The sequence below is a fragment of the Muntiacus reevesi genome, chromosome 7 (genome assembly GCF_963930625.1).
Source record: "Muntiacus reevesi chromosome 7, mMunRee1.1, whole genome shotgun sequence".
Classification (NCBI taxonomy): Eukaryota; Metazoa; Chordata; class Mammalia; order Artiodactyla; family Cervidae; genus Muntiacus; species Muntiacus reevesi.
The window spans coordinates 83,537,228-83,553,244 of NC_089255.1; the positions used below are offsets into that span (position 1 = coordinate 83,537,228).

The 16,017-nt window shown below is 48.0% G+C and overlaps 1 protein-coding gene and 1 pseudogene across 1 annotated transcript in view; both read left to right on the forward strand.

The window, feature by feature from the left end:
- Positions 1 to 16,017, forward strand: part of TTLL5 (tubulin tyrosine ligase like 5) — a 404,612-nt gene that overhangs the window by 29,610 nt on the left and 358,985 nt on the right. The gene's annotated exons all lie outside the window — the stretch shown is intronic.
- LOC136171523 (DNA-directed RNA polymerase III subunit RPC9-like) lies at positions 326 to 6,133 on the forward strand (annotated as a pseudogene).

The window sequence follows — 16,017 nt, forward strand, 5'->3', positions numbered from 1 at the left end:
TTATGGCCTCTATTGCTCCTTGTTTCCATGGTAACTTGTAAAGTCAGGTCTTTTGATCTTTATCTGAAGAAACTACCTTGTAATATGGTATATATACTCATACAAAATTCAATAAAGCATCCTTGCTCAACCAGAGACTTGGGTCCCCGTGTCCTTCTCTCTCTCTCTCTTTCTTTCTGGCTGATTCTCTGGAGCGCAGAGGCCTGCTGCATAACCCAGGGAATGTTAGCCTCTTTCCTTCTTTCACTTTCTTATTGTCGACTCCGGACCACCAGGTTCCGGTCCATTAAAGGACCCCAACAAACTAGCTGAAGCAATAAAGATAACATTGGCTGAGAAAACTAAAAAGAGGATTATAAGCCTCAGAAATGTTTTCATCAGGATTCAGTTCCATTTCTCTCGCGTTCTTTTGACTCTGTCCTCCTGTGTTGGCTTCATCCACAGGCTAGCCTCCTTTATGGTACGGAAAGTGGTTGCAGCAATTCCAGGCCTCATGTCCCCACCTAGAAAAATAGCTCTGTGGTACAAACTATCTTTCCCTTACCAGCCATTGTTGGAGGCAGTAAGAAAGCTGTGATCTTACAGAGTTCATGTTTGAGTGGAGGTCTGCAGGGAGCCCATCTAAGAAAGGAATGAATGAAAGCACAAGAATATATGTATCTTCTAGGCGTGCCTCAAGGAAATGTGATTCCTGATAAATAAAGGCAAGATCCCAAAGGATCTACAGAAATGATACAGAGTATTTGGCAGATACTCTGGCTATTAGGTTTCTCTAACAGCCCAGGCTTGTCTCCCTTCCCAGGTGATTTAAAGTGAAATCCTAAGCCAGGAGCCTTGGTGGGGCGACCTGAAGCTCTGTGTGTGCTGCTGACCCGAGGCAAAGAGGCAGAGGCGGTATGAAAGTGAAGGATGCCAAAGAAAGTAGAAAGAATAAACACAGTTCTGGGCAACAGAACTTGAATACTATCACATATGCAACATTAAAATACATATTGAAAACACACTGTCACATATGAAACATTAGAATACATGTCAAAAACACCATGCAGGCACCAGAGTCCTGAGATTGTGAGAGAATTTCTCACAGCAATGAAAAGCCGCAAGTTGACCAGAGCTGAAAAGCTTCAGCTGCTGAATTACAGGCTTGTGACTGCTGTTGAGATCCAGCTGATGGTGGAGTAGAGTGAGGAACGACTGACAGAGGAGCAGATCGAAGCTCTGCTCCACACCGTCACAAGCATCCTCCCCATGGGGCCAAAGGCACAGCAGTTGCAGAATACCAGCGACGACTTGGCGATGGACAAGGAGGACCCTGCGTAGCAGAGCACAGCTGTCTCCTGAAGTTGAAGGTCCAGCAGCAATCCTCTGAAGGTCCTAGACATTCAGAGGATTGTTTATTTGATTTTTACCTTCTATCCCAGCAGGCCTGATTCCTCAGTTGGTTGGCTAAACCACAAAAAAAAGCTCAAAAGAAATCCTTGTGCCTGTGGGAGAACAAACATGGTGGACTGGCTGAGATTGTCAGGGCAGAGAGCTGAAGAGAGGAGTGAGTCAAAAAGGACAATGACTGTGGACCTCTCAGTGGTAAAAATACTTCTTTGGTGGCCGTTGCCATGGTTGTGGGAAGGTCTCTTTACACAGCTGGAAAAAATACTTGCCTTGGCTTTGATGGGCTGTATCCTAATTAATTTCATCTGCTTCCCTCGGAGCTTCCCAAACAGGGATGCAGAGCACTGCTGGAATGAGAGGTGACTTAGGCGAATCCTGTTAGATGGCTGACAACTCGTGAAGCAGCAGAGTTGCTCTAAGTTAAAATGAGCCGCTGAGCTTGGCTCACCTTAGAGGAATCTTTTCCTTAAGAACAATAGACGTAAGAAAAGATTGGCCTAGGAACTTGGTCCAGTGGCATAAGACTCCACATTCCCAATGTATGGGACCCAGGTTCCATCCCTGGTCAGGGAACTAGATCCCACATGTGTCTACTGAGGGAAAAAAGAAAAGTTCCTGCATGCTACAATGAAGATCGAAGATACCATGTCCAAATAAATATTTTAAAAATAACTGAATAAAAGAACGGCCTGGACAACTCTTCATCAGATCTAAAGGCCCCTCTCCTCTACTGGCATGGGCTTTGTTCAGTGGTTTCACTAGTTAGGCTTCAATGTTAGGACACCAGCTCACTACAGTTGAAAAGAGGCACTCTAGACTGAATGACTGTGTCACCCGCCTTTCTCAATACCAGTTTTCTGCCTTGTGACAGGCCCAGCCTGTTGAAATCAGGTAAGCTTCATTTGCACAGGGGGCAAATGGCTTGCATCTTTTAAAAAGGGCAGTTCTCTGGCAGTCCAGTGGTTAAGATTCAGTGCTTTCATTGCAGGGGATGTGGGTTTCATCTGTAGTAAGGACTAAGATCCCATGTGCTGCAAGCTGTGGCACTCCCCCTGCAAAAAAGAAACCCTAAATAAAGAGGGCACACTTACGTAGCTTTTTTTGTGGATGGAGTATGAAGAACTAGAGGCTGATTTGTTGACTGTTGCATTAGTTTTTCAATTTAAAATATTAGAATAATTACCATGCAAGGAACTTGTTAATATTCAGGCTTTGGAGAGTTTAGTGGCCCCAGACATATGGTTGCCTTAGATCCTAGGAGTACTGTTAAAAATTAATTCCCTGTGTTCACTCTGCTCTCTATTTGGAGAAGAAAGTACCCATAGACATTTTTCAAATTGGTACTCATTTTGTTGTAAGATCACATATTTTCAGTGCTTCTGTTAATTGGATTACTTCCCACCTCTTACAATTCCCAGGTTATTTCAGCTCCTTCCCCCCGTCCCCCAGTAGGCATAATCTTAACCTTATCATCTAAGGATCAGTTGAGATCTGCTTACAGGCAACATTGAAACTAATAGAACATTTATTTTTCAATCTATCTTGAGTATCAGGAATTTTACCAGGAGCTGTTGGTTTATCAAGGCATACAGGTGTTAAGTCATTGTTTCATTTTGACCTTGAGTGCATTTTGGTACTTTTTCTTTGTGGATTTAGGGTTTAATTAGTTAATAAATGGTTTCCAGGTGACTGCCAACTTACACTATTTTTAAAAATCTTAGAAGAGTTTATTTTACCATGGGTAGTAAGAAATAAAATGAAATCTGACTTAAAAACTAAAAAAAAAAAAAAAAAAAAAAACCCAGTGGAATCCTAATGTTTCTCTGCCTAAGGATTGCTGACAGATGGGGTGCCAGAGTGTCCCAGATGCAGTGCAGCTCGCTAGACAAGAAATATCCAGGAGAGTGATGACTGCAGCCCATTCTTGTAACGCACGTAAGGTAAATGCATTACGAAGGGAAGAGTGACAGGAAGGGGAACAATTCAGAACCGCAGAAAACAAAACTGGATTCCGGCCCAGACAATCTGCTGCATGATTGCTGTGCTTGTAGAACAGACATTCCAACCACCCTTGGAGATACAGCCAGAAACCACAGTGGGCCCTCTTGGCAGCAGGCACACTCGGGTAAACCGTCTTTGTGTGGACGCTATTTGGAAAGCAGTCCCAGTCACGTGTTGCGCACTGAGTTGTAGTCCCCAAATAGGCCACGTGTAACCTCTGCAATGCCAAAGAATGCTCAAACTACCGCATAAATGCACTCATCTCATACGCTAGTAAAGTAATGCTCAAAATTCTCCAAGCCAGGCTTCAACAATACGTGAACCGTGAACTTCCAGATGTACAAGCTGGTTTTAGAAAAGGCAGAGGAACCAGAGATCAAATTGCCAACATTTGCTGGATCATTGAAAAAGCAAGAGAGTTCCAGAAAAATATTTATTTCTGCTTTACTGACTATGCCAAACCCTTTGACTTTGTGGATAACAATAAACTGTGGAAAATTCTGAAAGAGATGAAAATACCAGACCACCTAACCTGCCTCTTGAGAAACCTGTATACAGGAAGCAACAGTTGGAACTGGACATAGAACAACAGACTGGTTCCAAATAGGAAAAGGAGTAGGTCTAGGCTGTATATTGTCACCCTGCTTATTTAACTTATATGCAGAGTACATCATGAGAAATGCTGGCTTGATGAAGTACAAGCTGGAATCAAGATTGCCAGGAGAAATATCAATAACCTCAGATAGGTAGATGACACCACCCTGATGGCAGAAAGTGAAGAAGAACTAAAGAGCCTCTTGATGAAAGTGAAAGAGCAGAGTGAAAAAGTTGGCTTAAAGCTCAACATTCCGAAAACAAAGATCATGGCATCCGGTCCCATCACTTCATGGCAAATAGATAGAGAAACAATCAAAACAGTGGCAGACTTTATTTTTCTGGGCTCCAAAATCACTGCAGATGGTGACTGCAGCCATGAAATTAAAAGATGCTTGCTTCTTGGAATGATGACCAATCTAGACAACATATTAAAAAGCAGAGACATTACTTTGCCAACAAAGGCCCATCTACTCAAAGCTATGGCTTTTCCAGTAGTCATGTAAAGATGTGAGAATTGGACCATAAAGAAAGCTGAGCACCAAAGAATTGATGCTTTTGAACTGTGGTGTTGGGGAAGACTGTGGTGTTGGAGAGTCCCTTGGACTGCAAGGAGATCCAACCAATCTATCCTAAAGGAAATCAGTTCTGAATGTTCATTGGAAGGATTGATGTTGAAGCTGAAACTCCAATACTTGGCCACCTGATTCAAAGAGCTGACTCCTTGGAAAAGACCCTGATGCTGGGAAAGATTGAAGGCAGGAGGAGAAGGGGACAACAGAGGATGAGATGGCTCAATGGCATCACTGACTCAGACTCCGTATGGAGACGGGGCACACTCTGGAGTGGGTTCCAGGAGGCAGAGGCTCTGTCCTCTAAGACAGAGATGTTCCTCCCAGTTCCCCCAGAAGCTGCTCACAGAACGCGGTGGGGCCGGCAGGCAGAGCTGGGCTGGCTGTCTGAGTCCCCCGAGTCTCTCCTCCGCCCTCTGCCAGATCTGCCTCCTGGAAGCCACTCCAGAGCTTGCCCCGTCTCCGTAGGGGAGATGCACTTTCCACCACACAGGTGGGGGCCCTGCCCTCCCCCTGCAGGTTCTGGGAGCTGGGGAGGCAGAGAGAATCCTAGAGTCGGTCCTGGCTGCTGCCTCACCTTCCTGTTCCAGCCCATCCCTCGGGACAAAGCTTGCACATTATCCTGAAAGAAAGCTTATTCAGATTAATTTTTCTAGTGTCTGAAGACCCTTAGGAGCCCAGTTCTCAGGAGCAGCAGCTGCTCTGGACGAGGATCGATCTTGGGCCCCAGACTGACCACTGACATTCTTTGGAAGAGAAAACATCCTCAGAACACACCCCCCAGTATGCCGGGACCAGGTTCTTCCGGCTCATGTTGGCATCTGTCTGCAAACCCTCTCTCCTCAGAGCTGATCACACCAAACACCAATAAACTTGACAAAAACATTTTTGTGGCTGAGAAGAAAAAGCCAGTTCAGGGTGTTGACCTCCTTGGGATGTGATGGTGCTAATGAATCTGGGGAGTCTGGTAGCCTGATTTGGGAACAGAAAGGTTCTTTTCTGCAGGAGATGTCCTGGCCCAGGGCCTGACTCACTGTCACCTCTGCTGCCTTCCTCCGGACGCCACTCAGGGGCTCGTGTTCTCCTGAGGCAGGGGTCAGCCCACTGCCCGTGACCTTCACTGCAGACTCACCTGGATCCTTCCCCTGTGAGAACTGCAAAAATCTCCTGAGAGATGAGGGGAAGGGGCAAAAGAAGAGGTGGCCCGTGAATGGGACTTGGGTCTGCTGGGTTAGGTAAGCACAGCCACCTCTGGTGGGGACAGTGTTTGCAGCCCCAGCCCCTCTCCCCACCCCTCTTGCATCAACAATCCTTTCTCAGATATCCTGAATTTAAAGGGACTCCTTCCAACTAGGGGCCCTCAGGTGTTGCCAGTGGTAAAGAATCTGCCTGCCAATGCAGGAGATGCAAGAGACACAGGTTCGATCCCTCGGTCAGGAAGATCCCCTGGAGTAGGAAACGGCAACTCACTCCAGTATTCTTGCCTGAGGAATCTGATGGACAGAGGAGCCTGGTGGGTTACAGTCCATGAGGTCACACAGAGTCAGACATGACTGAGCACACATGCATGCACACACCTGTTCAACTAGCCCAAGCTGCCCCCTCCGGCCTTGCCTGCTGTCTGGCTCTAGTCATGGGCTTGGGGAGAATCTCCTCAAAGTAAGACATTTTGGTTGTTTCTTATGTCCTTGAGCTCTGTGTCATGACCCCTATTCTGTTTTGTTGTGACTACTGCCCCAGGCTCAGCATACTGGAGCTGCCTGCATGGAAGTGGTGCTGGGTGCTTGGGCCACTGCCCAAGGGTAGCTGGTGTGTGTGTGTGCATGTGTGTGTGTGTACACAGTACTCTGTACATAAAAGAAGTTCACACTTCTGGTGTGAGATCTGTGTAGGGGTGGAAAGGAGGTAGGAAGTGATGATGCCTTAATTTCCCATAAGGAGAAAGTGTTTACTCTTGAGCCTCTTAAACGTATAAACAAAATGTTTACTGAAACCATTGCTGTATTAGAAATCATAATTAGTATTTTCTATTTATATACCAGATATATTAAAGCAGTAAAATATCTTCTATGTGGTCTGCCTTGTCACATGTTGGGGCAGAGATGGCTTTGGCAGTGGGAACAGGCTGGAGGGCTGGGGGCTCGGGGTAGAGAAGGCACTCCTCCACACTGTGGAAGGTGGTCCTCTGTAGACATAGATGTTACCATGCTAGTGGGTTATTTTTTAAAGATGAGGCTGCAAACGTTGCTGTCTGTCCATGTGGAGACTACAGCTCAAGGCCCAGTCAGTGGCCCCAACCACTTTCTATACAGCGTGATCATTTTACAGTGCAAGTCGACCACATCAGTCCTCCACTTAAAACCCTCTTATAGCTTCTTACCTCAACCAAAGTCCAGTCCTCACCAGAGCCCACAAGACCCCATGCACTATGGCCCCCACCTTCCTCTCTGACCATCTGTCCTCCGCTGTTCTGTTCAGTCTCTCTGGTTCAGCCACACAACCTTCCTGCCTTGCCCTGAATGTACCAAGCATGTTCCTACCACAGGTCCCTTGCACCTGCCAGTCCCTGTGTTTGGGGTTCACTCACTCCAGATATCCGTATGACTTGTTTCCTCACTTCTGCCCAAACTTCACCTCTTCAGATGGGCCTTCCCTTCCTGCCACCTCACTCTGTCTTGCTGTCTTGCGTGATGTTGTACTCATTGTTTATCCACTGAGTGTCGTCCCCACAGGACTGTAAGCCTCAGCAGTTTGAAGAACTTGTCAGTGTTCACCAACTCTTCCTCTGTGCTTGGATCAGTGCTTGGCACATAGTCAGGGTTCTAAATGCATTTTTTGAAGGAAGACATGAATGAGTGGATATCACCAGCCCCAGACCACCCTCCATCCCTGTCTCCTCCCACCTCTCACTGACTTTCATGCAGGAGAGGGAAAGATTGCTGGATCTCTGGACCCCACAGATTCCCTGTGACGTCTCAGACTTTTCCAGGACTCTGGCTGGGTGCTGGGTTTTGATGACTGTGGAGATGCTGGGGACATGTCAGCTTCCAAGGGAGTGAGTGTCTGGGAGACAGAGGGAAGCTAGCTCCGTGACGGGATTTGGGGCCAGGCTCTGAGGGGACACTGAGTCCTGGCTTGTAGGCCACGGAGGCTGTGGGGAATGGAAACAGGGTGTGTCAGTTCGTTTCGTGTGTGGTTACCTGATTCACAGAGAGGAGGTGTGCCGACACTGAAATGACATGACACGACGTTGTCACTGTATGCGCCGCCTGGATGTTCTCCATCTGAGTGTGTACCCACTCCTCTCGGGATTTCCCACACTGCAGTCACCCATGTCACTGTATGCGCCGCCTGGATGTTCTCCATCTGAGTGTGGACCCACTCCACTCACTCGGGATTTCCCACACTGCAGTCACCCATGTCACTGTATGCGCCGCCTGGATGTTCTCCATCTGAGTGTGTACCCACTCCTCTCGGCATTTCCCACACTGCAGTCATCCAGGTACCATTAGCAGTACCCCATTTCTGCAGCATACATAAACTCTCTGCACTGTGACTTCCCTTTTTAAATCCACTCACTTTTCTTGAATCCACGGATCTGAAAAGGAAACTCAAAGACAAGTGAGGCCAACAGGAAAGGTGGGAGCAGCCTGCCGGCAGGAGGAGCCATCTGCCCAGTAGAGGCAGAGGGGCCTTGGCACTGCAGACAGGGAGGGGCTGGGGGTGGGGGGCAGGTCCCAGGGGCTGAGCAGAGGGGAGAGGAGGTGGAAGGGGAGGGCCCGGGACCCTGGGAGGAGGGGCAGGAGGAGGGGGCGGCCTGGGGCTGGGAGCTGGGCTGGGGAGGCCTCTGGGGACGCTGAGGGGCAGGGAGGTGGGGGCTGACTTTGAGGTCTTGTGGGGTTGGAGGGTGAGATGTGAGTGAGACACGGGGCGGAGGCTGCGGGGGGGCCTGGGTAGGGTGTTGGGGTCGGGGAGCTGGTGGGGGAGGCTGAGACAAGAGCAGGCAGAGGAAGGGGCTGCGGGGTGGGGGGCACAGTGAGGGCCACCCTAAGAATTAAGGGAGGAACACAGAGGAGCAAGCTGCAGATAAGGGATCCCAGTGGGGCAGGCCGAAAAGGGGCTGGAGGAAGGGCAGTGATGGGGAGAGACGGGGCTGGGTGCCCCTATTCCCGGATGGGCCTGGCTGTCCTCCTGGGACTAGACAGGGAGCGTGCTGGCCTTGGCTGGGCGGCTGCCCTTGTGTTGCTCCTGTCTGAAATGAGCCCACTCACCCCTGGTACATGGTTCCTACCCCAAAGGAGATCAGTCAGCGAGTTTGTGAGCCAGAAAGCCGTTTGTGCTCTTCCCCTGGGCAGGTAAAGGAGCTCTTGGGAGCACTGGGGACCAAGAAGGACGTTAAGGAGTGAGAAAGGAGAGGGGGAAGGGCCAGGAAGGTGAGTTGTCACAGGGACATCTGTAACAGCAGAGACACAGGGCTGTGCTTGGCTTCTGGAGACGTCTGCAGTATCCACAAGTTGTCGTGCATGAGAAATTGACACAGGCAAACTCCAATGTGGTTGTGGTCCCAATCATTACTCTGGAGAACGTGATGGTGTTTACTAGGAAACTGTGGGTGCTTCCCAGCCCCACAGAGAGGGGAAGCAGGTCCCTCACTTCTACAGGCCCCTGATTCTCAGGACATATGAGTTAACTGTCGCGTGCTGCTGGACTCATCTCCTGGTTGATTGGCCCTCTCCTTTTGGGAACTGTTCCTCCTCTGATCCAATGTGGCCCCCATGGAATTGGCTCCCTTGCCCCAGGGTCATGGTTGATGAGTCTAGGACTGGGCTAGTATTCTGGGAGTTTGTATTTAGTCAGAACATCATGGCAGCCTTTCTCAGGCAGCTGAAGATGTCAAAAGGTGAAACTTCAGCCTGCAGAAAACTAGTCTTCAGGAAGAGAGACCAAGAAAGTGGACACGCAGGATGCTATGAACTGTTTGTGTCCCCAAAATTTATATACTGAAACCTCACCCCCCCAAATGTGATGGTGTTAAGTGGTGTGGCCTGTATGAGGTGACTGGATCATGAGGGTGGAACCCTCATGAATGGGATCAGTGCCTTTATAAAAAAGGACCCCAGAGAGCTCCCTCGCCCCTTCTCTATGTGGGGACACAGCAAGAGAAGCCTCCTAGAATCAGGAATTGGACCTCACCAGACATGGAATCTGCCGTCACCTAGAACCTGGGACTTCCCAGTCTGTAGAACTAATTGTGAGAAATAAATATCTGCTATGTGTAAGGTATGTTGGTTACAGCAGTTCAGAGGGACTGAGACACAGGGAGACAGAGTGAAGGAAAGAGTCCTGAGCGCTGTACAGCCCTGGCTGGGGCAGTTCCCAGGGCATTAGTAGGTCTGACCTTTCTGCCATTTACCTAGCCACCTCCTCCTTGAAGTCTGAGCTCCCCCACTGCCCTCAAAACACACTCCCCTTGTGCCTAAGCTGGTTCAACTTGGGCATTTGTCATCTGTAGTCAATGTAACAGTAAAAGGAAAAGATGTTTGAAAAAATTAGGCTGCAGTCAACACTCTTGGTTTCCCTGTTTGAGATACTAGGAGGCACTTTCAAGGCTGCTTGGAGCTCAAGGCAGCTCAAGGCACTTTCAAGGCTGCTTGGAGCTCAAGGCAGCTCAAGGGTGATGCAGGGACATCACCCAGCTATCGACTTTGAAAAACTGCAGGGAATCCATAAATCCTTGGGCTTCATTTTGGACTTGCTTGTTTCTTTCTAATTATTCATTTACTCCCAGAATTAAGGTGAACCTGAGCCAAGTGTCCCACCCTGAAGCCTCTGAGGGCGTGTGAAGAGTGAAACCTGAGAGGATTTACTTTCCATTCAAATTAGATTATTGGATTTTCCTGGGAATCACACTCTGATTTCAGCCAGCTTCTGGAGCCTCTGGAACTTGAGGAGCCTGAGGCAGCTGCAGGAAGGGGTGGGAGGCCCAGTAGAGAAGCAGGAGAGAGAAACAGGAGGCGGGGGTATAATGCAGGCACTTTCCTTGTACAACTTGTCTCTGCAAGATTTCCAGGAGGAGGCCATTTCCCTCCCTCCAAGGGCATCATCCCGAGTCCTCCCTGTGCCACCCCTTCCCCATCCAATCCCGTCCCGCCCTCTCTCACCGGCCACTGCTCCATCCTCCTGCCGTTGCCCATGTTCTGTCCACAGGCTCCATTCTCATCTGGGTGACACGGTGGCCTCATGAGAGGTCTCTCTGTCCCCTCGCTTGCCCCCCACCCCAACTGGCTTCTCAGGAAGCAGCCAGAGCAGCCTCTCCCAGTGACAGATCTGATCCTCCTGTGCCTCATACCTCTCGGTGGCTCCCCTCTGCTCTCAGATAAAACAAAAAGTCCTTGATGGATCCTGCAGCACTAACTGCTGCCTCTCTCTCCAGTCATCTTCACCCTCACTCTGCTCCAGTCACATGGACTTTAACATCCTGAAGGATTAGCTCCCTCCTGCCTCAGGGCCTTTGCATGCACTGATTCCTCCATCTGGAATGCCCTCACCCTCCTTTCACTTACTTAGTTCTCACTGTTTCTTATGATCTGCTTTGAGATCTAGTTCACCTGTTTTTCTTTATAAATTCTTACAAATAACCATTATAGTACTTAACCCAATTTTATTTACAGGTGTGACTATTTGACTGATGGCTGTCCTCCCAAGAGTGTAAGCTCTTTGCATGGAGAAAGCACATCTGTTTTGCTCACAACTGGATTGCAGCTCCTACACACCAATGGGCTTTCTGTAGATTATGCACATACGCATACACAAGCCTTTTTTATTTATTTTTATTGAAGTATTCAGTTCAGTTCAGTTCAGTTGCTCAGTCGTGTCCGACTCTTTGCGACCCCATGAATCGCAGCACGCCAAGCCTCGCTATCCATCACCAACTCCCGGAGTTTACTCAAACTCATGCCCATCGAGTCGGTGATGCCATCCAGCCATCTCACCCTCTGTCGTCCCCTCCTCCCCCTGCCCCCAATCCCTCCCAGCATCAGGGTCTTTTCCAATGAGTCAACTCTTTGCATGAGGTGGCCAAAGTATTGGAGTTTCAGCTTCAGCATCAGTCCTTCCAATGAACACCCAGGACTGATCTCCTTTAGGATGGACTGGTTGGATCTCCTTGCAGTCCAAGGGACTCTCAAGAGTCTTCTCCAACACCACAGTTCAAAAGAATCAATTCTTCAGCACTCAGCTTTCTTCACAGCATAGTTCCTTGTAAATGGTTGCTTGCTTGAGGAGGGGCCCACTCTAGTGCCAACCAATGGCTGAGCAGGGCTGCTATAGCTCGAACCTGCCCCAGTGCTATTACAGTATGGCCATTTAACAGTATTAATTCTTCCATTCCAACAACATGGGGTATCTTCCCATTTCTTTGAAACATCTTCCTTTATGAATGTTTTATATTAAATAGTTCTCACCACATAGTCTTTCACCTCCTTGGTCAGGTTTATTCCTAAATGTTGGTCTTTTTTTTTTTGGAGCAGTGTTAAAAGATATTCCTTTTTTAAACATTGTTTTTATTGTTGTTCATTCACTAAGTCAAGACCGACTCTTTGCGACCCTGTGGACTGCAGCACACCAGACTTTCCTGCCCTTCACTATCTCCCAGAGTTTGCTCAAACTCGTGTCCTTTTAGTTGGTAATGCCATCCAACCAACTCATCCTCTGTTGTTCCTTTTCTGATATTTCATTGTTGGTGTAAAGAAATGCAAATGATTTCTCTTTGTTAATCTCATATCCTGCTACCTTGCTGAATTCTTTTATCAGTTCTAGCCCTTTTTGTGTATAGTATTTAAGGTTAAAAAAAACCCTTTTAACGTCACCTTCCTCTTATCTCAACTTTTATAGTTAGGTCTTGTGTTAATGGAGCAACTTTTACATTTTTCTAATGATTAGGAAGTACTCAAAATATATCAAAATGCCTGAAAAACAACATAGTGGATAGCCACAAACATACACAAGGAAGCAAAATGGGACCCAGATGGATAAACGGACATTTTCCTTCGAGAGGGGCTGGTACCATTTGTGGCCTCTCTAGATACAGTCTTGATTTCCAGGGAAGTGAAAAATCGATTTTAAACTGAAATAGCCCTGGGGCAGGCAGGAGTTATAGCAGTCCCATTCAGCCATTGGTTGGTGCCCCGTTGGGCCCCTCCCCCATGCAAGCGACCATTTTAGAGCAACCGTCAACCAGTGACCGTTAGTGGTCCTGCTTTGTGATTGGTCAGTGCCACAGAGAGCTCCTCCCCTTTTGGGTGTTCTGTATAAAAGGAGCCCGGAATTCCGTCTGAGGGGAGACGGTTTTCTGAGATGCTAGTATTTCATCTTTTCGGTCAGCTAGCTTTCTGATTACAATCATTATTACTTGTTCCCAGACCTCGTCTCCTGCTTTACTGACCTGTCCTGCAGCGAGCAGACCCAGCTTGAGCTTGGGCTTGGTAACAAAACCATGTCCCCAGGGCAGAGCCTGGCATCCTTACATCCAGGCAGGAGGCTCTCATCCCACCCTCTCTTCTAAGAAGAAGGGGTCTCCCTTCTGCCTTGGGCCTCGGCAGGCCCTGCCTACATCCCCTTCAAGGATGGCCTCAGAGACTCTCTGTGTTGAGAGGGCCCTAGAGAGAAGAGGAATCCAGATTCACACTCAGCACAGGAGTGCACCCCAACCATGGGCTCCATGAGATGGGGGCAGTGGGCAACTCCCATGGGGGAGGTGCCTCAGGAAAGAGAAAGACAAACAAAATAAACAGAGGAGATGGGAACACTAGGAAGAAGCTGTCTAATAGGGCAGGGGCAGGCATGCAGGTATTAGTAAGCTACCATCAGCAGTCCCCCTCAGCCAATGGTCAATGTTTCCGTGGGCTCCTCCCTGAAGCAAGCAACCATCAGTGAGCAACCATTAAGGAGTGTCTACTAACAGTCACTCTCAGGCGTTGGTTGGCATTGCAGTGGGTCCCTGCCCATCACCTTCCTTTCTGTAAAAGGAGCCTGGATTGGGACTGAGGGGAGATGGTTTCTTGAGACTGCCATCTTCTTGGTCTGCTAGCTTTCTGATTAAAGTTGTTATTCCTTGCCCCAACAAATCATCTCCTGATGTATTGGCCTATCATGTGGTGAGCAGAGCAAGCTTGGACTAAACAGCAATTTCAGCAAAGCCGGACAAGAACCCTGCTGCTTGTGGCCAGCCAGCCCTGGTTGGAGAATTTTCAGGTAAGGCCTGAGCAGCTGCCGGAACCACTTTGTCCTGATAATCTTGCCTTCAAAATTCCCTGAAGCAGCATCGGCTACCCCAGCGCTTGGCAGTTGGAGCAAGAAATAGACATTTAGGAGTTCTGACAGTAGGGCAAGTTGCTCTGCTCTGTGCAACCAGGAACATTCTCTCCTTTCAGTTTGGGTTTATCTTTTGAGGGAAAAGACAATTTGTTTCACAACTGATTGTGATTCCCTCTTGGAGAGCGGAATTGGAGGACTCTACAGAATCTGTGAACTGCTTGGTTTGCTTGTGTTCTGCGTTCATTCACGATGGAATCTGTTTAGACTTTTGGTATTGATATTTGCTTGTGCTTTTTGTGTTTTGTTGCTCTTGAACTTATAAATATGGGAACTACTCCATTTGTCCCCAAGGAAAGCCCTTTGGGGTGAATTTTAAATCAGTGGGCAAAATACAGCTGTGGGCCTATGACTAAAAGAGATGATATTCTGTTGTTACAGTGTGTGGTCCCAGTGGAGAGTGATAGCCCTTGCATGACTCACTTAATTATTACACGAAATTGCAGTTAGAATTGTTTTGTTAAAGAGCAGGTAAAAATGATGAGACTCCATATGTAGAAGCATTTATGCTGCTGCATCAGGAGGAAAAGAGGTCAGATGACTGCCACCTTGTGGTTCAGTGGTCTAAAATGAAATCCAAGGGGACAGCTGTTTTACAAGAGGGAGAAGGAGAAAATGAGACTGAGGACATGTTATTTCAAAACTTAAGTCCCCCTCTGGACAGCCTGGTTCCCTTACAGGTCGAGCAGTCTTCACTGGTAGTTGTTCCAACCACTCCTTATGCCACCAAGACTGTCATGGCCTCCTGTTTCCTCTGCTTAGGGGGATCATTTAGAAGTTTCTATGCTAAACCCTGCGGCACAGGGGCCTGGCTTGGTGTCACCATCTAAGACTTGAAAAGGGCACCCAGTTTGGACCAGGAGCCACTTCCAGAGCAGGGCAATTTCCCATGTGTCGATGTCCCGCAGGAGGCCTTAATGCAGATGGTCACCCAGCCTGGTTTCTACTGATGCACAGTCTATTCTCAACTTTGGATTTATTTAATTGGAAAGTCCATAACCCTGCATACCGAGAGGACCCACTCCACATGACTGAACTTTTCATTCTGCCTTTGCCGCTCACCCTTGCTCTTGGGTAGACATTCACACTCTTATGAATGGGTGCTTACTGGGGATGAAAGAAAGATGGTCATCAAGGCTAGAGACGAAACACAGTAGCCTCTTCGAGCAGGTGCCAAGGGAACTCCAAAGCGAATCTGGCAGTTGCAACAGCTGAGCCTGCCTGGGATCCTAATAATGGAGGTACGCTGCTCCTAGAGCTTTACGGGAAGTGCATCTTAGCAGGCCTTCAAAAGGGAGTATCTAGGCAAAAGAGCTTAAGAAAAAGTCAAGAGCTACACCAAAACCCAATGAGGATCCATCCGAGTCTCTAGAAAGCAGTTTTAAAGCTTATAACTGCTACACTAGTGCAGACCCTGAAGACCCCAGAAATTTGAGAATGGTAACTATGACCTCCATTGAGCAAAGCGCCCTAGATATTAGAAGAAAATTATATAAAAGTTACATGGTGCATTTGGAATGACCCTTTCTCTATTGGTAGATGTTGCTTTCAAAGTGTTCAACAACGGGGAACAACAAGAGAAGCAAGAGGATGCAAGACAGAACCTTACTTTTCTAGCAGCAGCTTTGGATTCCCAGATGGGTAATAACCTGAAGAGAGGTAAGCCACTATTGGGAAGGGAACAATAAACTTACTGTAAGGAGGAAAGGCATTGGAAAATAGGTTGCCCAGGGATAAGGAATAAGAAGGAAAACAATGACAGAAAGACAGGAGCCTCTCATATGGTTGAAAGACAGGAACATTCTAATGAATGAAGAGGCCGAGATCTCCCTTGGCCTTGAGGCATCCAGTCCCCTGGGGGACTTCGACAGGTGGGGGAAGTTGATTGATTTTCTGATAGATACGGGTGGAACACACTCTCTCGTAAACACCAAGGTGGCACAGAAAACCTCTCAATCCATCCTGGTCATGGGTACAAAACTGCTCTTTTGACAACCTTTAGAATGTCAATTAGGAGACCTCACCCTGAAACACGGTATCTTGTATATGCCAGTGTGTCCAGTCTCTCTTTTGGGCCAAGATCTCCTTT